This window comes from Catharus ustulatus, chromosome 1 (assembly GCF_009819885.2).
Source record: "Catharus ustulatus isolate bCatUst1 chromosome 1, bCatUst1.pri.v2, whole genome shotgun sequence".
Lineage (NCBI taxonomy): Eukaryota > Metazoa > Chordata > Aves > Passeriformes > Turdidae > Catharus > Catharus ustulatus.
Window position 1 is genome coordinate 63610470 of NC_046221.1, and position 24350 is coordinate 63634819.

Sequence of the window (24350 nt, forward strand, 5' to 3'; positions counted from 1 at the left end):
GAATTCCTATGTGCAAGGGAATTGTAACCAGAAATGTTAGAAATGTAAAAAAGGCAGAATTTTATGAAAAGTGGGGGTGTTTGCATGAATGCGGCAGAATTCTTCCTCAAAAAATGGTCTCTTCTCCACATTCTAATGAGAGAGTTAAATTTGGTTAACAGCATTCCTGCCACCTGAGTAGCAGGACTTGCATTTAGGAGGTATGTACAAACCCTGCAGAGTCTACCTAGCAGCACTAATGTAGGACTGGGATAGATTTTATTCATTAGGCAGGACTAATGTGATTTTGGCTTACTGTAGTTGTCATGTGTTTGAGATGAGGCTTTATTTATATTTCCTTTTCTTTTGAATTCTTTTTTGTTCTCAAAGCATAAAAAGATTTCAATGTGTGTTTCCATTTACTAGCCTGGACTACTCAAAACCTTGACTTTCATGCCTCTTAGGAGAGGCTGGTCTGGTTATCTTATTAAAGCAGAAATTGCTTAACAAAGCATTTACTAATGTTATTTATTGTAATTGAGTCCTGAAATAGTATTTTAAATAATACACAAGTCTATCTATTGGGACAGTTAGGGTGGTTATTTTTTTCTTTTCTTGTTTTGAAAGAACAGGTCAGCTCCTAATACTCTTATTTATTTATAGCCATCAAAGTTAATAGATTCATGGAACACCCCCTCCGCACACATTTCTGAGTATATATTGTCAGTTCAGTTTTATAGCAAGTAACCTTGTAGTTTGAGCTGTAAGAGCTATGAAACTCCAAACAGAAAGTGTTAAGATGAAATCTTCCCTAGAAAACAACTGTCTGTGTTTGAAAATGGCATCATAACCTCCTGGGGTTTATTATATTTTTAATCTGAAAAGCTCTGGATTTTTTTTCTGCCAGATGAGAGTCAGTTGCTCCACTAGAATCCTGGTTTTAGATTTGAATTTTTCACAGGGAAAAGCCTCATGTGCCAAGGTGACTAGGTACATTTCACTAATGTGTTTGATTTTGATTATAAACTGTTAGTTTATATTGATAATGCATTAGAAAATGAATACTTCTTTATGATCAAGCTGCAGGAGGGAGATATTTTCCTCAGATTCACTCCCAAAAGACTGGCCAGTCTATGTAATGATACAATCTTTGCACACAAATATAGAAGAAAAGGCAGACAACTTTCCTAAGAATAGTTATTCCAAAACGATCTACTGCATAAACAAACCAATGGAGTTGCAATGACTATTTAGAAATGTTGTTTAGCTTAGAATCAAGCTAAGAACATGAAGGAAACACCCACACCAGGAAACTGATGCATTTAATTAGATCTTGAATGTGCATGAAGTTTAAGGATGGATTGGGCTAGTTTCCTTTTTGTGTGCCCTTTTGCAGAGGGTAATTGGCAGGGGGCAATTGAGTTATTTCATTTATCTTCCCTGAATCTGAGTCTGCTGCTACAGCCTGTCAGCTACCAGCAAACAAGCACTTCATTTAAAATACTGTTGAAAAGTTGGGTTCAGTCCTGTTGCATCTGGTATGCAGATGGGATGGTACTTTTTTGTTCAAATAAACAGAAGAAGCAATTAAGCCCCTTTTGGAGTAAGATATCTGAAACAATAGGAGGCACCATCTGAAACACAAGCTCAATCAGATACTGAGCCATGTGGATAGCAGAGTTTTATAAAATGTTGAATGCAAGCATAGATTGGATAAGTGGGATTTGGGGCCTTTTTTTTTCTTTTCTCTTGTTTTTTGGAGTTATCTGGGTATGAACAAAGACATAACCAGGAGAAGGGATGGCAGCAAGAGAGAAGTTCCCAGTTCATTATTCACTTTCCTGTACTACTCTGAAACACCAAAGACATGACAGCAGGTTTTGCCTTCCTCCCTGGCAGTGCTGTGTAGGACCCCAAGGCCTCACAGATTGTCACTGCTGCAGAACAATTGCAGATGATTCCCTCTGCCTGTGAAAAACCAGCTGACACACAAAGATTTCTGATTTCTGTTTTCTGATTGCAAGCACCCCATTGACTCAGCCACACAGCAGAACGTTTGCATCTCTAAGTGTGGTTACTCTTTTTACACTTGCAATTAGTTTTAAGGCAAAAGCAATCCTATACCATTTTTTTCTTTGTTTTTTTTCCTTTATGACTGTTGCTGACTGATTTTGTCAGTATGAATTTTTGGCCCTGTAGAAGAGAGCATAAGAATATATGTACAGCACAGAAATATATACAAAATACTCTCACGGGGAAAAAAATTGTTTTAAATAATATATTCATTGTCCTCAAGAATGCAATACTGGCATGTGAAGTGGAAAACATATGTACTCACAGTTTTGGAATTTGATGTATCTTGTTTTAAAATAACATTTTGCATGTGTCCCATTAAGTTACATCTCAGTAGCACAAATAAATTAGTCTTCATCTTGCCTTTTCTTTTTTTAAGAGTGTGTGCTATTTAACATGCCAGCATAACTTCTCATGTTTTCATGTGAAATGTGGAAGATTTTTCCGCAACGGCTCCACCTGCCTATCTTGGAAGAGCTGGGATGAACAAAGATATGACCAGAAGGAGGGATGGCAGCAAGAGAGGATACTGGAAAAAGCCCTGAATTTCCCAGTTTTTTATACAGTGTCCTGTGCTACTGCTCCATTTAATGGAAGATAAGAAGTTTTCCTGGCTGAGACATTACCACTCATCCTCCAAATTCTAACATCAATGGAAGTGTAAATGATTGACCACTACTTTTAAGATTGTACAGAGGCAAACAGTTGACCTTGAAATAAAATTGTTTTACTATTGTTAACATTATGACTTTTTTTTTATTCAATGAAAAAAAACCAAAACCCAAATGTTCTTTCTGAAGGGAAATCGAACAAAGTTTTATAATATCTTTTTGTAAAATGTATCAAAGTATTTGACATCTACAACTGCTATGTACAAAAGCAAAGGAATTAAATGTAAGGGGCAGAAACTACATAATTCAGCTTCAGCCTGAAAACAGGTTTTTATAGTCCTAGACTTTTGTGTAATAAAAGCAGAAAGATAAGAAAATATCTGAAACAGAGGGGTTTATTATGCAGTAAAATCTCTGTTACTGAATCAGATTACATACTTGGTGGGGAAAAATAGGTGATCTTTCTGATCCAGATACTGCCTGAAACATGGTCTGAGAAAAATCCTGGGTTCATGTCAGCTTCCCCATCAGTCCAATAGTAAGTACTATGTCTCTTCTTATAAATTTTGTCAAGTACAATATAGTACACAGTTAATATACATAATCAAAATCTTTACATATAAAACTTGGCAAATAATAGAGAGAAAATGTTCAAGAAAATATTTGACTTAATGTCAGAAAAAACAAGAATTTTTAGAGAATTTTGAGCAAAATGAAAACATAAGTTTTCATTAGGTAAAATTCAACCTGAATTAAAACAAAATTGTTTTCTTTCAGTTGTTGGTAATCTTTTGCTTAATTTCTACATATCTTGGTGAAATGAATTACTCTTGTAAAGTTTTTGCAAACAAGTCATATTTCTCACACAAAACATTTTGCTTTAAATGTCAAAGAGAAATGTTTCAACTCCCTTTATGGATATTACCATTAGATTTATTGGTAGGAAACACAGTCCTAACTTGGTGCATTTGCAAGTAAGATTTGCCTTCTCCATCAAGACTGTTTAGCCAAGTTGATGTTGAACTCCCCTCTCCTTGAAACCAGTTTTATTAGAGTTCAAACTGCGTAGGACTCCAGACTGTTAAAGTATGCATAAATTCAGTGTTTCTGACGTGCCTTTGGATTTCTATCTGTGCATATAATGACTTTGCACTATACTCTTGTCTATATGTTGGTGCATTTACTTCTGCTTTTGTTAATCTTATGATATACTGTTGAGATCTTCTGACTTTTGGGAGCTCTGATGAAAATCCCTGTAGGAACAATATTTATCTTTAAAAAAATTAATGAAGCTTGTGTTTTACTAAAATCTTAAAATCTTAAAATCTTGATGGTGCAGCTTTTAGGGTGAAGAGAGCAAAAAGATAAATGGACTCAACTAGTGCAATGTTTAGGCTGAAAAGAGGTGCTATGCAATCTTGTTCAGAATCAATTCCATTGATAAATATTCTACTGCAAAAATGAAGAGAGAGATAAAGGCAGAGGGACCCTTGAACTTGAGCTGTTGTTTACTTGGTTGTTTTATTAAAACAGTCCATGTTTTTAATGTAAATCACAGCAGGTGATTTAGCAAGTACTCCTAAGCTTACCTCACATCTTGTGGTAGGTTTCCTGGGGCCAGCCAAATGTAATATGCTTCCAGTTGACTTGTGCTCATACAGCAGCAGATCTAAGGTTTGTTTTAAATGCTATTGGAACTCAGAGCAGAGAAAACTGAAACCTAAGAGTCAAGTATGAACTTGGTATACTGTACTTTTCATGAACCTGCACAGCAGCAACAGCTAAATTTCAAAATGAATACACATCAGCTAAGCCTGAGGCTATGAAGACTGACATCACCCCTCCACCCCGGTCCCAAGCCCTGACATGTGCTTCTTTCCAGGCTGTTTTGAGGTAAGCCATCTCCCAGGCAACCTGCTTCCACCATCTCTCCCTTGCTCTCCTCTTTTCCCTTTATATATAACATTGCAGTTGAGCATTGCTGATCTATTCAGGGGTGGCCAGTGGAATGCCTTTTGCAGGCGTCTAATATAATACGGCTAATTTAAAAAAAAAAAAAAAATTGAAACTGATGACTTGGTTTAGCTCTTAACACTTATAATTACCCTAGCAAAGGTCTTGATCTAGGGGAGTGAAGGACTGTGAAACAAATATTTTATATGAATTTGAAGCATTCATATCTGTTGTTGATTTTTAAATTCTAGCAGTCATTCTTTTTGCCATCACTAGCTACTCTTTTGCCTGTTATATTCCATTGACTTGCATAAGAGAACACTCATTAAGTTGCTGTTGTATAATGTTTTGCTGTTGGAAAAGAATTAGTAAAAACAAGTTTGCTCATAGCATGCTATGACTGCTGTAGAACAAGTTTCAAAAGACCACAAATCAGAAAAGGATGGAAATGTTGCTCATAGGATGAGAAAGTGAATATCCCATGTAGAGTTGGATGCATGTTGCAACCTTCTACTTAAACTAGCTACAGAGTACTAATCCCCCCAGGAGAAAAAAACAAAAAACCAAACCAAACCAAAAAAGCTCCACCTCACCCCCCCCCCCCAAAAAAAAAAACCCAAAAAAACAAAAAAAACAAAAAAACCCCAAAAAAACCCCAAAAAACCCAAACATAAAAACCCTCAGAAAATTTCAGCTTTGCAACGTTTTGCTTTTATGGTGGTTTTTTTTCATTTTAAGGGAAAAAAACTGGGTTTTTTTTCTAGCAGGAATTTTTGATGAAACAAAAAGCTATGGAATGAAGTTTTAGAATATTTGTAGGATGATAACTACATGTCAATAACCTTTAATGATGAAGGGGCAGTTACACAAATGACCTCCATGAGCGGTTCAAATCTTAGCAGCAGTTTACAGGAAAAGCAGCCCTGAATGACTTTGCATAATGAACAAATTATTGTCAAACAGATAGCAAATAAATTTGTGTGGAGAGTGATCTATATCATACTTGCATTGACTTTCTTTTCTCCTTTAAGAGGTTGATTTTCTACCCCGTATTTTGTTTGCAGGTCTGTAATTGTGACTCCTACATCTATAGGCTATCAAATAAATTGTGACAGACACCTTCAGTAATTTTAGTAGGAAACTTCAAAACAGAGAAGTGTAATAAAGGAGTGGCAAAATTACCTGACCTACTGGTAATATATAAACCTTTAAAATAAAAGTATATAGGGTAAAGTAAAAGAGATGAGTAAGTTGCCTTGTCTGTTGAATGCACTTAAAACTTCTGTTGCAATTAGAAGTAAAGTGCACATTACTAGAAATTACATCCCTGTTAAGCAGGGAAACCCGTCTAGCTACAGAAAAGGAAGATTTCCCAATTCCCTGGGTTTTTGGATGTGACAAACTAGCTTGACTGCATTAATGAACTGATCCATTAATGAAATACCTTTTTTGCTTCTTACATAAATACTTTCCCTCTAGTAAATCTATTTTTACCTCTCACAGAGTACTGTGAATAGTTATCTGAAGAGAATGAATGAAAAACTCAAGCCTCAACTATTGCTGTGTGCTTCTTAGCTGATGTCCATTTAAGATACTCATTTATTGTTGCTAGGAATAGGTTCAGTGAGACAGTGCTTCTCTGTCAAAGTGAGATCAACTTTTTACTCTTTTTAAATGTGGTGTACTTGTATGACCATGATGTTGCATGAGTTCTGGTAGGAGTTCTCGCTGGCTAAAGAGTAGTTTGATTAATGATTCCAGATCACATGGGTTTGGTTGCCTTTATCAGATAAACGAGCCATGAAAAATCCCAGTGGACACCTACATTATCATAAAAAAGAATACCTCTCAGGCTAAATAACTACAAATGAAGAATACCTGTGAGGAAAAACAACAAACCTGAATGTAATAAAATCAGAGGATTAGTTAGTTGCTATTTAAACTTTTCATATCAGAATTCTATGTCATTGTATGTCCAAGCTTGTCTAGCCTGTTGAGACATGATACTTCATCTTAAACCTCTTACAGTAGTTTCACGAATACAAGCCTCACGGAGTACAAGCCGCACTTCCGGTGCCTCGACAATGTTGCTGTCTTTGTCAATAGATAAGCCGCACCCCGAATATTAGCCGCACTTTCGTTCGTAGCGAGAATCCGTGCGCAGCTTTCACAAATTGGCCAATTAGTAACAGGATCGCGGCATAGTGGGGTTTACTAGCTCGGGGCGGGGCCAGGAAGGCTCGGCCCGCTCATGGTTGCTGATGGGGCCGGCCGGGTGGTACTGCCGCCGCCGCCGGGCTCGCTGGCCCCCCTCTCCCGTCAGCACCGCCCCACTGCCACGTTTCCTTGTCCTGCCGGCGGGCCAGCCGCCGCCGCCGCTGCCAGGCACGCCAGCCGCCCCGCGCCATGTTTGCTCGCCCGGCCGGCAGGGCTGCCGCCGCTGCCAGGCTCTGCTGGCGGGGTGGCCGCCGCCAGGCTCGCCGGCCACCCCCTCCCATCTGCACCGCCGCCGCGTTTCCTCGCCCTGGCCGGCACTGCAGGCCCCCGCACCACCGGGCTCCCCCACGCTGCTGGCCCCGATTCTGCTGGGCTTCCCCTGCTGCCAGGCAGCCCTACCCGCCGGGCTTCCTGCTTCTGCCATGCTCCCCTGCACTGCTAGCCCCAGTTCTCCCAGGCTCCCCCGCCCTGCTGGCTCAGGCCAGCCCCCCACACTGCTGGCCCCGCCTCTGCCAGGCTTTCCCACCTCAGCCGGGGCTGGCCAGGCTTCAGCTTGGCTTGGGGCTGCCGCGGGCTTTCACTTCCGTGTTGGCAGTTTTTAGAATTTTGTTATTGTATTAGCCGCCGTCGAATATTAGCCGCACTTCCGGGTTTCCACCAAACTTTTGGTCAAATTGGTGCGGCTTGTATTCGTGAAATTACTGTAATTTAAATCTCAACACTGTTCACCTGCTAGTTACTAAATAGATATTGATTTTTGAACTTGTGTCTTATTGGAGAAGGAGGAGACATAATTTAGGGATGTTTGGGTGGAGTGAGGAGGGCTAGTATGGCAAAGGGAAGGCAGTCATAAAATACATGTCTTGTCAAAATACAGAAATAGCTGAACTTTAGAGGACACCTCTCCTTGACACCCATCCCCACACTCACATTTGCATTGCCAAATTAAATACTTGGAAATACTGGCCTTTCTAAAACAGAAGCAACAAGAGAGGTAACAGTAAAAATCAGTATTGTTCAGTGAAACAATAAAGGGAATGCGTGATTTTTTTTTCCAGTGTAAGAGCACAATGAAGGCATTGCTGTTCCTCTGCAATGTCTTGAAAATAATTAGTGGTTCCTTTTCCCTTTTTTAATGCAAAAGAAGTATTGTGAACTACTATGTCAAGCAGCCAACTTCTAGTCTAGTTTAGATGTGTTCTCAGTATAGCATCTGGGTTCATGGATATGCACCAGCAGGTATTAAAAAAATGGCTTTTTTACTCTAAGGGCAGATAACCATCTTTATTGAAAGACTAATAAGTGTATCTTTGTCTTTAACTATTTGCTTAATGCCAATGATATGGTAAAATATAAAGGGATGACTGGGTTAGGTGAGGTTGATGCAACTTAGCTATGCTTCAGTGAGCAAGGTCAGGCTTTCAGAAGTGAGATTATCATTGATTTCCTTCTAAGTTGCTTACGCTCAACCACTGAGTTATTGAAGTAGTTCTGGTTGGTTGGTTTTATAAGGAACCTTACTGTGCTTAAGTCCATGAGACCTGACAAGATAAACTCAAGGCTCCTGAGGGAAGTGGCAGATGAAGTTACTAAGCCATTCCATCATATTTGAAAAATAGTTCTGTCACAGTTTACCCACAGTTTGGTTTATCCACCAAACAACTGAGTACCATGCAACTAATTTCTTACTTTCCCTTGGTATGGTGAGGGAGAAGACTGGAAGGGTAAGGGCAATAAAACTCATGGATTCAGATAAAGGCAGTTAAATCAGGAAAGTGGAAGTCACACAGAGAAGCAGAGCTAAACAAGGAATTGATTCACCACTCCCTATGGGCAGAGGGCAGATGTTCAGTCACCTTCAGGAAAGCAGGATTACATCATGAATAATGGTTACCAGGGAAGTCAGAACGCCATCATTCCAACTGTCCTTCCCTTCCTCTTCACCTTGTTTTTAATTTCTGAGCACAATGTCAAGGAAATATCCCTTTGGTCAGATGGGATTAGCTGTCCTGATTGCGTCATCTCCCCACTTCTCATGCCCTCCAGCCTACTTGCTGGTGAGGTGGCGTGAGGGGCAGAAAAGGCCTTGGCTCTGTGTAAGCACTGCTCAGCAATAACAAAAACATCTCTATATTATCAACAAAGTCCAAATCCAGAACACAGCATCAGACAAGATAGTATGAAGAAAATTAACTCTATGCCAGCCAAAACCAAGGATAGAAGTTTCCCATGAGCTGCAAGAAGGGGAAATATAGCCACCAGGTTTAAAAAGCAAAAGAGATTTGTGGTGATTGAGGTGATTCTCCCTTCCACTTCACTCTTGTGAGACCATACCTGGAGCAGGTCTACAAAGATGACCGGGGACTGGAGCACGTCCTCTATGAGGACAGGCCAAGAGAATTAGGATTGTTCAGCCTGGAGACGAGAATGTCCCAGGGACATCTCATAGCACCTGCCAGTACCTGAAGTGAGCCTACAAGAGAGCTGGAGAGGGACTTTTGACAAAGGCATGTAGTGATAGGATAGGACAAGGGGTAATTGTTTTAAACTAGAGGCTAGATTTAGGTTAGGTGTGAGGAAGAAATTTTTTACTGTGAGTGTGGTGAGGCACTGGAACATGCTTCCCTGAGAAGCTGTGGATGCCCCATCCCTGGAAGTGTTCAAGGCCAGGTTGGATAGCCTTTGAGCAACCTGGTCTGGTGGGAAGTGTCCCTGTCTGTGGCAGGGACTGTTAGAACTGGATCTTTAAGATCCTTTCCAATCCAAACCTTTCTTCAATGCATGTCAATAATGGGATTATGGGCTGGAATATGAAGTTTTATAAAACTGGGCTTCTTTTTCCTTTAAATGCAAGAACTGAGGTCAATTTGAAATTTCCTTGCATTAAGTCAGTAACTTTCAGTAACTACTGGTGGACGTAATTCGCTACATCATTAGTTTCTAAGCAATTTTGCCGCATTGCAATCCCTCCATGAATATGCAGCTTAAATGGAAGAACTAAGAGCTGAACAATGTACAAGCTGTAATTTTATCCTCCTAACTACGACAGCTGGAAGAGGATACTTCAATTTTTAAAAGCTCATATAGATTTATAGAGGCAACAGAGGAAGTACCACTGGCTACTGTCAGTTCTGGCAGCTGTCAAAATTTATTTAACAGCAACAGCTTTACACAAATTATATTTGCACCCAAAATGAAGCATTTTCTCACTTGCAGTGTTTTTATGGAATTAATAGTTAAACTTTAAAAATAAAGTTATTTCTATTCACATAAATTTTGTGTGCATTATATATATATATATGTGTGTGTGTGTGTGTGTGTGTGTGTGTATGTATGTATTTAAACTGAATATTGTAAGCAACAGCTACTGTCCCTCCCAAAATCTCAAACCAATTAGGGAGCATGAGAAAGGTTCAGGAAGGATGGGATTTCTAAGAGTTACCCTGGAAGTGCAGCTGCAGCTGGAAGTGGAGCTGCAGCTGGAAGTGGCACAGCTGTGCTGCCTCTTGGACATGCTTTTACTTTTTTGCTGCTCCAAGTGGGTAGATGTGTTTGTACCTGTTGGCTGTATTTTTGTCCTCATTCAGGGCAAGTCTTGGAGTTTCAGGGTTTCTGTGGAGGGGCTTCTTTTCTGTGGAGAAGCTTTTTACACTCCAGACTTGACAAGATGTTACATTAGTACACAGCAAAGATAAGGTTTGAATGAAAAGATGGAACTTGTCATTTCCAAAACCAAAGCAGTTTATACTGGCTTGCTGAATTTTCTTCACATTCTGAAACAAAAAAACCCAATCAAACTATAGCTTTTAGAAACAAAAACAGACACAAGCATAATGATAATAACCTAATGAAACTAGCTCTAATAGTGACAGGGCAAACATCTTCCATGGTGCTCAGGACCCAGCCTCAAGGCTGGCTGCAGTGAGGCTGCCACTGTGAGACAACCCATTCATAGGTGGGCACAATCCTAGGGAGTGCTCAAATGTTGGACCGTCCTAAAACACAGGACAAGATGCACAACTGGGACTTACACAGAACCATAAGCATTGACTATCATATCTTAAGGTCATTCTTTTTAGACATGGTTAAAGCTGAGTAGCTTTTTTTAAGGAATTTCACAGATTATGTGCAGAGGCATTAATGTGTGGTTATACACCCTTGTCCTCTCAACCAACACTGCTGATTCCCCATGGAAGTGTTGGTCTTTGGCCATTTTACATGGCAAATAGGGGCCTGGCTTTGCCCTCTGCACTTCTCTGCTGGAAATGTTTAGGGTTTCTTAGCGTGGGGTGAGGCAGACAAAACTTAGTAGGGTGGAAGATCATGGATTTTCTTCTAGAGTGGTGCATCTGTGCACTTCATTCCACTTTACACCACTGTAAGGAAGGATGAAATGTAATTGGAATAACAATAAGTGCATATTTTGGAAGTTTGGTGCCCTGGTTTAAAAATGTCTACAGGCATTTCTTTGAAATAAAATAATCACTGATTAAAGTGATTATCAGTGATTCTTACTGAAAAAGTCACTGATTGCTTTCTGTTGTTTGTAGCGGCCTCAATCCTTTACAAAGGCCTAAACAATGTCAGTGATTGGAAAAGGTTGTAGTCTAGACTCTTTTCTTTCTTTGAAAGCAACTCCAACTTCAAACCACTCTCAGGGCACTGTCAGGCTAGCACACAGCAGCTGAGAAAAGTCTTTGAGTAATTAGATCTCAAACACAAATAAAGAACGGTGTTTTTCTTCATGAATACACAATTACTTTGACATTTTCTCTTAAGTTGGATAAAAGTTTACATCTCAGCTATCAAAGTAAAAAATAAAAAACAACCCAAACTAAACTGTTAGGTTTAGGTTGAAATTTAAAACTGCAGCTCTGTCATCACTTTAGAAAGAACTCCTCAGAGGCTTTGGTGCCCGAGTCAGGCAGCCGACCAGAAAGCTGGCAGGGGCTAGAGCTGCCATGTCTGCAAACATGCTACGGGCACAGGTAGACAGCAAAGGAGAAACCTCTTATAAAACACCCTTGTAGAAAGCACTCTCAGCAAGGCATGCTCTGTTTTCAAAAAAATTATGAGATTCAAGCTGGACAAGTAGGTCAGCGATTCCATGTGATGGTAGGACCAGGATGCCCTGATTTCTCAGGTTATAAGCAGGAGATGTTTAGTTAAGCAAAGAAGTTATTTCTGCCTTCTTGGGTGAGGAAATTGAGGTGAGCATAAGGGAACACTCTGTTTTTTAAAACAAATTCTAAAACTTTTGAACTTTTCAGCTTTTAAAAGGAAGAGAAGCCTAAGACCAGATAACATCACATGGAAAATTTCATTCTACCTGTGGAAGGTTTTATAATATTTGTAAGTTGCCAGGTAACAGAGTTTTATAACAGGAGATGCTGATGGCTTAAGACTGGAAAACCGAGTTTGTTGTGTAGTGATGAATTGGTGCCTACTCTCAGATGGTCTCATTCCAAATGTAGTATGAAGATTTTTTTTCCTTTTCTGCCTTCTCTCTTTTTTTTTTTTTAATTTATTTCTGTTGGTTGGTTGATCGGTTAATGAGTTGGTGGGGGTTTTTTATTGCAAAACAGCTTGCTAAGAATTTCAGTTCATTCCTTCTCCAGATCCCATTCCAGAAGAACTCAGTGTGGATCAGTTCTTCTCAAACAGTAGCCTCTAGGGCAACACACAGCTGGCAAAGGATAGGTGGACAGTATTAGGAATAGTAAGGTCCTTTACTGAAAACCTACCCAGACCATTACAGTGAAAAGAGAATTTTCCACTTCACCAAAATACCTCAGAGTGCTTTGTGTGCACATATTTATCTACAAGCTTTTCCAATGGCCTGGAACTGTTCTTCCTAGAACTGAGCAGGGTGATGATTGTAGGTGGGTCTATGAAAAGAGAAGAAGGAAGCATATTAAGAGAAAATGGGATTAGCAAGTCTTTGGTGAAGGAGGCAGATATGCGTGGAAGCAGGAGATCTCACAGAGTATTCATGCTTTTTCGAAAGGGAAAAAAAAATAACTGTAAAACATCAGTAGTTTGAAGGAAAAGTGCTGGGTTGCCTAGGAAGGTAGACTTCCACAATTTCTAACCCATAAAATAGGATGTTGGAGAGATAAAATATTGTATTTATTTTAATTTTGAAGCACTGCAAAGATATCAACTAAGGTGTAAACAGTTTCAGGATTTTTCTCATTTGTTGCTTTTGTGTGTGTGTTTTATTTGTTTACAAATAGAAACTGCATATGAGAAAATTTATTCTATTTTAATCTAATAGAAAACAGACTTTTGTGAATAGCTATTCTAGTCATTAGAGATTTTATAAATTAATGTTACTTCTTTGATTGTTTGTTTATTAAAGCTGGATTTTTTGTGTGTGCATCAAGTACATTTGGAAGGCAGAGAACTAAAATGAGATTATCAGGAAAGAAACAAACATAATTATGGAAAGCAATGTTAAAATCCTAGAAGGAATTATTCTGATTTACTTTTTCTGTACATACTTCTAAAAAGGATCTCTCCTCTTTTCCCCCACCCTAATCATGAACAGGAGCCTGAACTATTCAAATAATGACCCAAACACACACACAAAAATGAGTCAGTATTGATACCATGTCACGTCTGGCAAAAGCTAAAATTAAAGCAAGTCATTTACCCCGTGGTGGCACGAGGATATCAGGTTTAGATAGATTTAATTTATCAATAGGGTTAGGCTGCACTGAATATGAAATCAAATTACACAGAAGCAGATGCTGAAGTCCAAGACGAGAAGGTGTAGATTGATTGGAGAAAGGCAGCCCATCAAAGGGGCCTTTGTCCGGGGTTGACTTGGCGAAGCAGCTGACAAGTGGCCATCAGATCCTGCAGCCAGGCAGCTGCATGATGGGAGTTTGACAGCTGACTTCATTAGGGCCCTTAGGACACGTGCAGGGATGAATTTGTCCTTTAATTGAGCTGGGCCAGGAAATAGCACCGAGAGGGCAAACAGCAGCGAAAAGGGCTGAAATGAACCCAGGGGCCAGATAGGTAAATTTCATGCTCTTGTGATATTTGACATGTATGTTCTGTTTGTATGTATGATGTTTGTGTATTTATCACCAATCTTAAAAGCCTTCAGAAGTCAAAATATACACTCAGCATAGAAGTCATCATGACAATTTCTGCCTGAGTGTGGTGGAGGGTGAAAATATTGCATCGATCAGGGATCCCCAGAGGCAAAGACTCAGTATGAATAGACTTCCACAGCCCACCGTTCTGGGAATAAATCTTGCCTTTCTGCTTGCATTAATGCCATCATTTCCTGCTTACTTAACAGATAAAAAAGTCTGTAAAGCAAATCCTGTGACTTGTGTGCAGTTTTTCTGTTTACAGCTCAGTGGTGTTTTCTCTGATATAGCATATCAGGAACCATTGTAAAATCTAGACTGAGTCAAAATGCTAATACAAACTCTGCATTAGTCTGCCTTGCCTGGCTTTTTGTCTCACTTTGCCAAGAGTCTGGTTGATTTTTAAACATAAAGTGGAGGTGACGGAGGCTCTGTAGGGGGGTGGAGGGAGAAAGTCTTTCAGTTCATCCTCAGGCAAAATGTTGACAGAAGGCTGGGCTCCCATGGAAGGAGACAGGAGTTTGGTTGTAATATAGACTGTACTTTTTAAGGATCCCTATCAAAATAGCCTTATGTAATGCTCAAGCTAATTAATATACAAAAAGGAGTGTGGTGCAAAGCTGTAACTGGTAATCTGAGTCCTCTAGCATCAATGACACTCTGATATGTCTATCAAGCAGAGAATAGACTCCTTTATGTTCTCGCACAGCATAAATATGTGATCAAAGAAATAACATGCACTAGATCTGCCCTTAAGCAATGACCCTAACCTTATGCCTCTCTTCCCATCGCCAGTATCCCCAAAGCACTCAACAGATGTCAGATACAGTTAAAGTGGAACATATCCATGCATCTAATTTGGAGGCAGAGTAATTGCTGGCAAAAATTGCCAAATTCTAATGTGCTTGTTCAAAAGCTACCTCAATTTACACACCTCTGAGCAATAGAGTTTGGCAAATTATTAGTATTGAGTAATAATCAATAAAATTTGATCAGTAAGACATCGGTGATCAAATTAGGTACTAAGATGTGTAAAAGCATCTCCTCTCACCCACAGTGGGAGCTATCTCGGACCAGGAAGTCTGTTGATTTTGTGTGCATTCAACTCTTAATTTTGTTGCCATCTCTACAACCTACTCATGTTCATGCAGGGTATGGGTAACAGCAAAATGTTCCAAAATCTGCCATAAAATGAGGTGTGGTTGCAAAGTACATATGTGCCTTATATAGCATACTAATTGTGTATAACACAAACAAAGCAAAGTAAAGCAAAACACCACAAAAAAGACCAAAGAAGCCAAAAATACCACAAAAAAACCCAAAAAAGCAAAACAAACAACAAAAAACCCAAGCCAAAAAATCCCCTAAACAAACAAAAAACCCAAACAACAAAACTCAAACAAAACTAAAACCAAAACCAACCAAACAATAAAAAAAATTCCACTCAAACCCCAAGATCAATTTATATATGAATACATTTCAGACTGCCCTAGTGATTTCATGGAGCTTTCTGTCTTGCTGTTAAACAGTTTGCTTCTGCTTCTTGGGACATGTAAACAAGTTCTCAATTTTATTACTTTTCTGGTATGCTCCAGCAATCTTTTCTGTGAGGCTGGACAGGGCTGCCATTCAAAGGAATGGACCCCCCCCTGAATTAGATAGACAAGGAGATAGTTTTTCTCCCTTAAGACACAAAAAGATATTTAGGCAACCAGTGTCCATGGAAACTCTGCAGGAGCTGGAGACAACTCCAGAAAATCTCTCTTTGTTTTATAATCTCTTCAGAAAGAGAAAGGGGAAGGGAGGAGGACACAGGGAGAAGGTCATAACTTTCTGCTCATAGAGGTTTTTTTTCTTATTGTAGTGGGGTGGAGGTCTCAATTCCCAAAGGCTTAAAAGCCCATTTGTCAGAGAAAGCAGATATGATCCTATATTCCTTTTCTTGTGTCATTTTCAGCTTATGCTACAAGAACAGGCACTGAAAAATCTCCTCCATGCTGAAACCTGCTGTTATCCAGGGAGTTCTCCCTGGCATGCTGGCCATGCATTCAACAAATTAATGACTAACTTTTAGCCAGAGACCTAGAGTAACCTCCAACAACTGTGGGCCAAGAAATTTTGTTCCAGTTCTGATCTCTGTGATGATTAAGTAAGGTTCCCTCCATGAGACTGTTCAGGTCCAAACTTTTATATAAATTGTTTTGTGATCTGCTTAGGCCTGGTGCCAGCCATGCTTCCCCATGTGAAGCATGTTTACAGCTGGAGTAAAATCTGGAGAAGGAAAGGAGGATGATTTCCCTAAAATCTGGTTTGATGCCTGGAAAATAGGCATATTATATATAAAGAATCTTGCATTCAGTTAGATTGCTCCAAAGTGCTTTACTTTCTTATCCCCTTATCTCGAGAAACACTGAGTCAGGATACAAAAACATCTGAGAAAGATTTGGGAAATATGCACTCTCTTTGGCTTCTTAGAACAGGAAACCGTGCCCCATGTACAAAAGACTCAAGGATAAAACTGAAAGGCAAATCCACAGGACAGCTAAAACTGACAAATATTAAATATGCCAAGGGCTTTTTGAACATGGGCTAGCATTTCTCTTTAACATACACATCAGAATTTCTTTAACCTATTTAATGACGGGATTTCAACCAACAAGCACAATTGGACCTTGTACAACTGATCTCTGCTTGAGCGTCTGTGACTGGCCCTATGCAGCCCCTCTTTTTGGGGAGTTCTGGTCCTTCTCCAACCGGTCCAATTGGGGCATCACAGAGCAGGATGGCCCCATGCATGGTTGCCCTCTCCTTGTGGGTATAGTAAATGTGGTCTTTTAGAAGTGACTATAATCTGTTTCTGTTGTTTACCCAGAAACAGGCAAGTCTGGTGTGAGCTCTGTTAATGGGTTATTATAAAAATGGAATAAATGCTAATGTTAAATTTTTCATCTAATTTTTTCTCCTGCTCCACACTGTCTTTTCCTGTCTTTTCCTTCTGCATGTCATACACTTTTTCTATTATTTGCAATATTTCCACTTTGGATTGCTACATTTTTGTGCATGACAGCCGGAAACAAGGAGTTAAAGAACACCTTCATGAAGAAGAACAGGCTTATTTTGTTTAATATTTTCCCTCCTGACAAATAAATAAGAATGCTGCCATGAAGTGGTGATCAAAACCTCAGATTGGGCTTCTCCTCACATTAATGATGGTTTATTTTGTTGTGGTTCAGCATAGGCTCCATCTGAGTTGAAAGTACATTCAGACCTGTCAACTGCTGTAAGACGTGGAAAATTCAAGCTTGCCTTAATGTCTCCTCAATAATTACTTTAAATACCCTTTTTTGGTATTATTTTGTAGGTTTCTTAATGAGAGCAGTACATTTTTTGTGTACAAGCAAATTACGGAGTTTGATACAGAAGCTTTTTAACAAGCTACACTTTTTAAAAAGCTTATATTTAGTTAACGTGCCTGGATCTGGTGCAAGTGGTGAGACAACTGGTTAATAAAGTCACTGTTAAAGCCTAATATAATAAACATTTGCTCAGTATTGTCCAATTCAGTGATCCTTTGTAATGGCACAGAGCAAGTCAATATTTCCTGAGTAATGGCATTACAATACAACAGATTCATGGTGTCCAGACACCCAGTAAACTCTCAGCAAAATCAATCTCTGTGTTGTATTTTGTCAGAGTGAATGAACTAAAACCTGTGAAAAGAAAATGAAGGGAGTTAAACCAGAACTGTGGATCTCCTGGGCTAGGTTTAAGCTGCAATGCTAAGATGCAGTTATCATCCATTTAAACAATGCCAAACCTCTGAGCCTGCTCTCCCTTGTGCCGGTACCAACAACAGTGATCAGGTAGGTGACCAGATACTCTTTTTGTTGTTAGTCCAGTCTCTTTGTGGGGAAACTCAAGCTGCCTAGCTCCAAAATAAAAGATGGAGGAAATTGGATTCTAATTGCATTTTGGAAGTAGATATAGGATCCAGAAAATGATATCAGTGAGGCAAATTAATTCCTACTGTAATTACATTGACGTCAGTGCACTTAATTCAGGGATAAATTTGGCCCAATGACTTCAAGTATTGTTTGCACACAGGAGTCTTAACAACAGCAAACCGCTTGTGCTGAATCAGAAAAACACCATGTTTTTTGGAGTTCTTTCTGTTGAAATGGCCAAAAAATAAAGAGATGGGCCAAAACCTTCCAATATTTGTATTTGAGGTGAAAGTATAGCTACATGCTTTTATTTGCTGAACTATTGAATTCCACTGTGTTTATATTTTGTTTCCTTAATACAAAGTTCTTAATATACTCTGCAAAAGGACACTTTTCTTCTCTTGAGGGAGATTCTATGAATTTTGCCTAACAAAACCAGTGATGGCATTGGAAGCAGGAGACAAGTAGCTGTCTGTGAGAAAAGGCTCCCAGGTCTGCATTAATCTCCTTGCTGACTAACTAGGGTACTGCAAACAGCAGCTGATACAGGACACAGCAGCCACACTTGCATCATGCCTCATGATCCATAAGCTCGGGACTCACCAAATCAACAGCACCAACCACCCAGGCAATCTCTGGAGCAAACCAGTGGTGAAAAACTGGCCCTACCCTCCCCTTTAGAGCAGGTGTATTGGTCTTGTTGTCCAACTGCTTTCATGTATCCCCACTCCCTTATCAATAATGTCCCAAGGCCTTTGCTGGCTGGACAAAAGTGTCACAAAGTCTGTCCTTGTTCCTGCCTGGAAAGGTAGCAGGTATTTGCAAGGGAATGCAGATGCACGAGGCCAGCTCAGGGCTATATGCAAGATTTAAGCTTTCCAACAAGGCTGGTTAAAGTGCAACAGAGAAATACTTTACATTTCCAGGTTTAACTTTGTCAAACCTGAATACTTTGGTACAGTTTACAGGAGAGATCTGTATATTTTATCAGGCTCTTGGTAAGACTATAAGAGAAAAGACCGTGTGCCAATAGGGTAAATCTTTGGCTTCTTGATGCAGTTTAATTTATTACCATATGTGATTGCTATGATAATAAAAGCCCGCTGTCTAAACAGTATGTCACCTCTCCATGTAGACACTGATTTATATGTCTCATCACCCACTGAAGATAAAGCAGGGAACAGTCCAGCCAAAAAAGATAGCCAGCTAACTTCTTAGCCAGTAAAGCACATCTTTTGTTTGGTTGATCTGCTGTTTGGCTCAAAAAACAGAATAGATATGCTAATAAAAAGGATTATCACATAAATTTCTTAAAGTTGGTATAACTAAATGCAGTGCTGGAGCCAGAAATTCCTAAATTAAATTCACCCTTCTGTGATGGAGTCAGTAGATTAGTGACTAGACCTTCAACTTTCCAAGATCTAAGTTAAATGATTGTATTCATACAAAAGAGGGTTTGGAAAGTCTTGCTTTTCACTTGCTAATTTATCCTTGTGAAGTAGAAGGAGTTTAGTTTGGTTTCTTTCCAGCAATATATGTGTCCTAATGTGTTAAACATTTATTAGGGAGCAGAATTTTTATATAAAAGTTGGAAGGCAGATGGTTAAAGTAAAAACCCCACAGGTTGTCCATTCTAATATATAAACAATAGGATCTTTATGTTTTGCCTGTTCAACATTTCTTGAAAATTGTTCTTTAGCAAACTGCGGCACCTGCAGTAACCAGAGGCAGCTCTCTTTCACTCACTTCTCTATAGCCAAGGTTCATAAGGTGCTGAGTGCCCAGTTTCCATTGCCCTTGCTAGCTTTATATGCCTGCTGTTTTCAGAGAAATTAACAGGTGTTTGACAGGCTCTCTGACATACCAAAGTCTATGTCCCATGTTTGATAGCAAGACAATGAAAATAAGCATGTGCTTCAGACTTACTGAAAAGTAAACATCAGCTGAGCCTTGGAGACCAAAGGGCTTTTAGGTGCTGAATTCTTTCTGAGATATAGACCATCACAAGCTTGCAACTGGCTCATAATTTATAGTACATGGAAGAAACTGTGTAATACACTTGCAGGCATAGAACAAGGTAAAGGGGTAAAATGTGCATAGATCACAGACTGAGCATGTGAACTGAGCACAGTTAGCAGTCCTGCTTCTGTTTAACTGGAATGGCAAATTGCTGCAAGGGAGGGAGTAAAACATAGAGCACCCATGTAAGTACCAAGTTGCAGAGGCCACCTTTGTTAGCTCTCTTCTGCTGGAGTATATGTAATGCAATTTGTTTGTTAAAACACCGCTTCTACTGCTACCATAGTGCACCCAAATATTTTCCATTCCTGTAAACTAACTAATCAGCTTTATGCTGACTAGGGAAAAAAAAAAAAGAAGAAGAAGAAGAAAAAAATTAAGGAAAGGAAAGGAAAGGAAATGAAAGGAAAGGAAAGGAAAGGAAAGGGAAGGAAAGGAAAGGAAAGGACAGGAAAGGAAAGGAAAGGAAAGGAAAGGAAAGGAAAGGAAAGGAAAGGAAAGGAAAGGAAAGGAAAGGAAAGGAAAGGAAAGGAAAGGAAAGGAAAGGAAAGGAAAGGAAAGGAAAGGAAAGGAAAGGAAAGGAAAGGAAAGGAAAGGAAAGGAAAGGAAAGGAAAGGAAAGGAAAGGAAAGGAAAGGAAAGGAAAGGAAAGGAAAGGAAAGGAAAGGAAAGGAAAGGAAAGGAAAGGAAAGGAAAGGAAAGGAAAGGAAAGGAAAGGAAAGGAAAGGAAAGGAAAGGAAAGGAAAGGAAAGGGAAAAAAAGGAAAGGAAAGGGAAAGAAAAAAAAAGAAAGAGGAATTCTACCAGACAGTCCTATCTGAGCTTAATTCTCTGAGTGTCATATGTCTATCACATATACTGGTGTCCCTTGGAATAATAATAATTGAGCCAGGCAGCTGAGTCTTGCTGTGGGTATCTATGGGGAGGGGGTGTAGGGGCCCCGATAAAAGACTCATCAGTTTCAGCTTAGTTCAGTAGACATCTGTGCAGCAGAGGACCTCGTGATGATCCTGGCAGCAGCTCTTTTCATTTGGGTTTGGCTTTTTGTGCTGAATGCTTTTTGTACTGAGTCTCCGTACCAGCCTGTCTCAGCACTTTCAGAGCCAGAGCTTTTTCTCTTCATAAGCTCTAGGTTTTTTTACAGGCCACTGAGTCTGACTGGAGCTGTATCCAGAATTACAGAAAGCAGCAACCACCTGTCACCAGGACATTGTGCACAGTGGAGGGGGAGAGCAGTGGGCTGGGGGTGGGGAGATGGAGTAAGCCAGCTGATTGCAGGGATTTCTGAGAAGCAGGACTCTCTGCTTATCCACTTGCAAGCACACGAAATGATGACAGTGGTTGGAAGCTTTGAAGAGACTGGGGGAAGGGCAAATAGAGAAATCAGAAAGAAAAGGATTGGGGGCTAAAAGAGACCCTGTCCAGAAAAGACTGATAAATTCATCTTTTCAGATTTCTTGATCACTGGTAAGATTTGTTCTACATATGATCCCCTCTTAACTTGACAGAACCTTTATGCATTCCAAGGGGTTTTTTGCATAATTTGGCAATAAATGGGCAACTTTTTCTTCTGACTCTTTGAAGACTGTATTGCCTACTCCAGCACTAGGTTGGGTATCAGTAAGGAAAAAAATATTCAATTGCATATGTCTCCTGATTCAGACACATTATTTGCACTTCAGATTTTATGGTGATGCAGATTCAGTAGCCTTCTGACACAGGGGAATTAGCATTACAGTAATTTCATGATTACAAGCCGCATCGTTTTGACCAAAATTCTGCTCCCACACCAGAAATGCGGCTTACACTCAGGAGTGGCCAATATGTGAATAATTTTCTGACATTTCCAACCCCGGAAGTGCAAACCGAGTCAGTGCAAACTGTCAAGTCGAGCACCTGCCAGTAAAACCCTGCATTTATGCAATTGTTACAAATTGGTTACTGTGTTGCGCGGTGGGTGGAGCTGCTCTGTGCAGGCAGCACAGGGGGTGGGGAAGGCGGGGCAGCTCTCTCCTGCTGGCCCCGCAGCCCGGGGGGAGGGGGGGGCTCCCGTCCCGGTGTGCCTCTGCCATGGGAACAGGGGGGCTCCATAACCGCCTCCCACCACTGCCACAGGTGCCGGTGGGCTCTGTGCCCCCCTGCCACCGCGGCACAGTGCCAGGCCAGGGCAAGCGAGCCCAGAAGCGGTGGCGGCGGCCGGCCCCGAGCGGCCCTGCCAAGCAACAGCGCTGAGCTGGGCCACCTGGCCCCGTCGGCAGCCCCGAGCCCTCACAGCCCGAGCGGAGCCAGTAAACCCCACCATGCTGTGGTTCTGTTACTATTTGGCAACTTTGTTGCACGCGGGTCCTCACTGCGAATGACAGAGCAGCTTATACTCAGGTGCGGCTTATACTCAGGTGCGGCTTGTGTATGGACAAACAACGAAATGTTTGCCAACACCCGGCGATGTGGCTTATAGTCAGTGCGGCTTGTAATCGTGAAATTACTGTACTTTCTGACTTGTGGGGCCTCTGTTCTCACTTCTTATTCTTGGAAAGCATTTGCAATGGCTGGTCAGTTTATCTGAAATACTGCTTTGAATGGTGCAAGCTGTCTTATTAAATCAGAGCATACTAAAAATATCATGCCATTTCTGTGGAGAATAGTTTTATTTTCTAGCAAATAACAAAAGTACATGGAAATTTACTTTGATAGCTTATTTTAAAGTAAAAACTGCATGCATGAATATATGAAGTCCTTATTGGGCAGAATAATATTCTGTTCTATCAAGTAGGGAGAACATTATGGTCCCACAGTATTACAGCACTGTGTAATAGCAACAGTCAGATGAAATCCTAATGTCTTTTGCCTGAAAAAAATTCCACTAGTAACACTAAAGCAGGTTTTCATTGAACTGAAATGTATCCATCTGAACTACACCACCCATTTTTCCCCTTGTGTCTAATAATTCCAGAGGTTAAACCTGAGATCAGGCATCTTAGAACAGGACTAATTGCTCTCTGGAGAAGATGGTGGCTCCTTTTGGATATTCTGTGTGCTCTAAAACTGAACTGTAGTTAGGCACTTGACTTTTAGGTTATTGAAGTTAAATGAAGTGAATCCCAACCCAAAACACATGCTTCTGTCCCATGATTATTTAAAAAATGCATGGCAGAACATTATTCTGACATTTACCCTGTGTGTCATCATTTTTTTGGATCTTTACTTTCTCCTGTGTGTTTTGTAAATCTTTCTGATGTATTTCTTTCCAGTGTTGGAACAATGAGACTCGCCCTGAAGTTACTGATCGAGGGGCACTGCTGTCACACGGACCAAAGGAAAAGGTAGAAGTCTCTGCCAGAGCAACTGTGTTACTTGTTAAAGGTGTGTGTCCCCACAGCCCTGGACTTGCTGTCACTCCTGACATGATCAGTGAGATGACTGGGACCTTTATGACCTTAAAATGGAAGTACGAACAAGAATGTAAAACTGTGCTGAGATTAATTTGTTCCTCTCTAACTCAGTAATCTTGTGAGTGCTACAAATGAAAGGACATTCCCTGCTTAACAAAAGCTTCTCTTGTGCTCTGATTGTCCTACTTTAGCTTTCTTTATTTCATTACCCAGCTCCATACAAGATCTTGAGAGTGTGGTGCAGAATACGATGCAGAAATATACTCAGTCTTCAAAGTAGGAATGTAGTGAATGCTCCTAAATCAGGATAGCAGCACATCTCTGAGTTACTTGTGGATATAGATTCACAGTAATGAACAATTGGGTCAGTCCGTATTTATTCCTTCTTGTGAAAATACAAAAAATATATAACTACCATAAAACATTATGTTACTTTCATGAAGATACAAAAGGTATAATCTGTTTATAATACAGGGAGTTATTTGTGTCTTCATTGGGGACTTTATGATGCAAATGACTAGTTCTTACCTTCACTGATCTCAGGCAATGGATGTCGTTGTCACAAGGCTGGAACATCATTTGTTATTTCTTTGGTGTGGTACTTAAGTATTAATGTAAAAAAGTAAAAGAGGTAACTTAAATGTAGTAACTTGATTAATTTCAATTCCTGGTTTTGCTTTTGGGTTTTTCAAAGACTCCAGAGAAATGGAATTGTAGATATGTACTGAGAAAATCAAAAAATAAAAGTTGTGTCTCCAGTAACATGAGGGTCTTGTTATGCCAGTGACCTTTCACTGCATACATGTTAGAGTTTTTAATTTACTACCAGTGTGACTATGTCATACAACATAATTACATGCATGTGTTCCCTAGTTCAACTACAGTTTTGTGATGGTTTTGGTAACTAATAAGCCCAAGAAATCAGGAAGGATTTGGAACTTAGTTTATTCCTTTTAGAAATAAAAAATTAATTTTGCAAAAGGTATCAGAAGAAGAACAGTATTATTAAGAAGATGATGGGGACACGAACACACTATTTATCCACTGAGAACAACTTT

The 24350-nt window shown here is 40.0% G+C and overlaps 1 long non-coding RNA gene across 2 annotated transcripts in view; it reads left to right on the forward strand.

Annotated features, from left to right (window-relative positions):
• Window positions 1–23896, forward strand: part of LOC117001046 — an 85267-nt gene extending 61371 nt beyond the window's left edge. Inside the window, exons 1-3 of one of the 2 annotated variants that reach the window (XR_004418906.1) lie at window positions 13796–13859; window positions 17633–17802; window positions 23152–23896. This is a non-coding gene — a long non-coding RNA (uncharacterized LOC117001046). Of the gene's footprint in view, window positions 1–13795; window positions 13860–17632; window positions 17803–23151 lie in introns of those variants that run through there. The other variant, XR_004418905.1, reaches the window with a different exon arrangement.
• The last annotated feature ends 454 nt before the right edge of the window (window positions 23897–24350 follow it).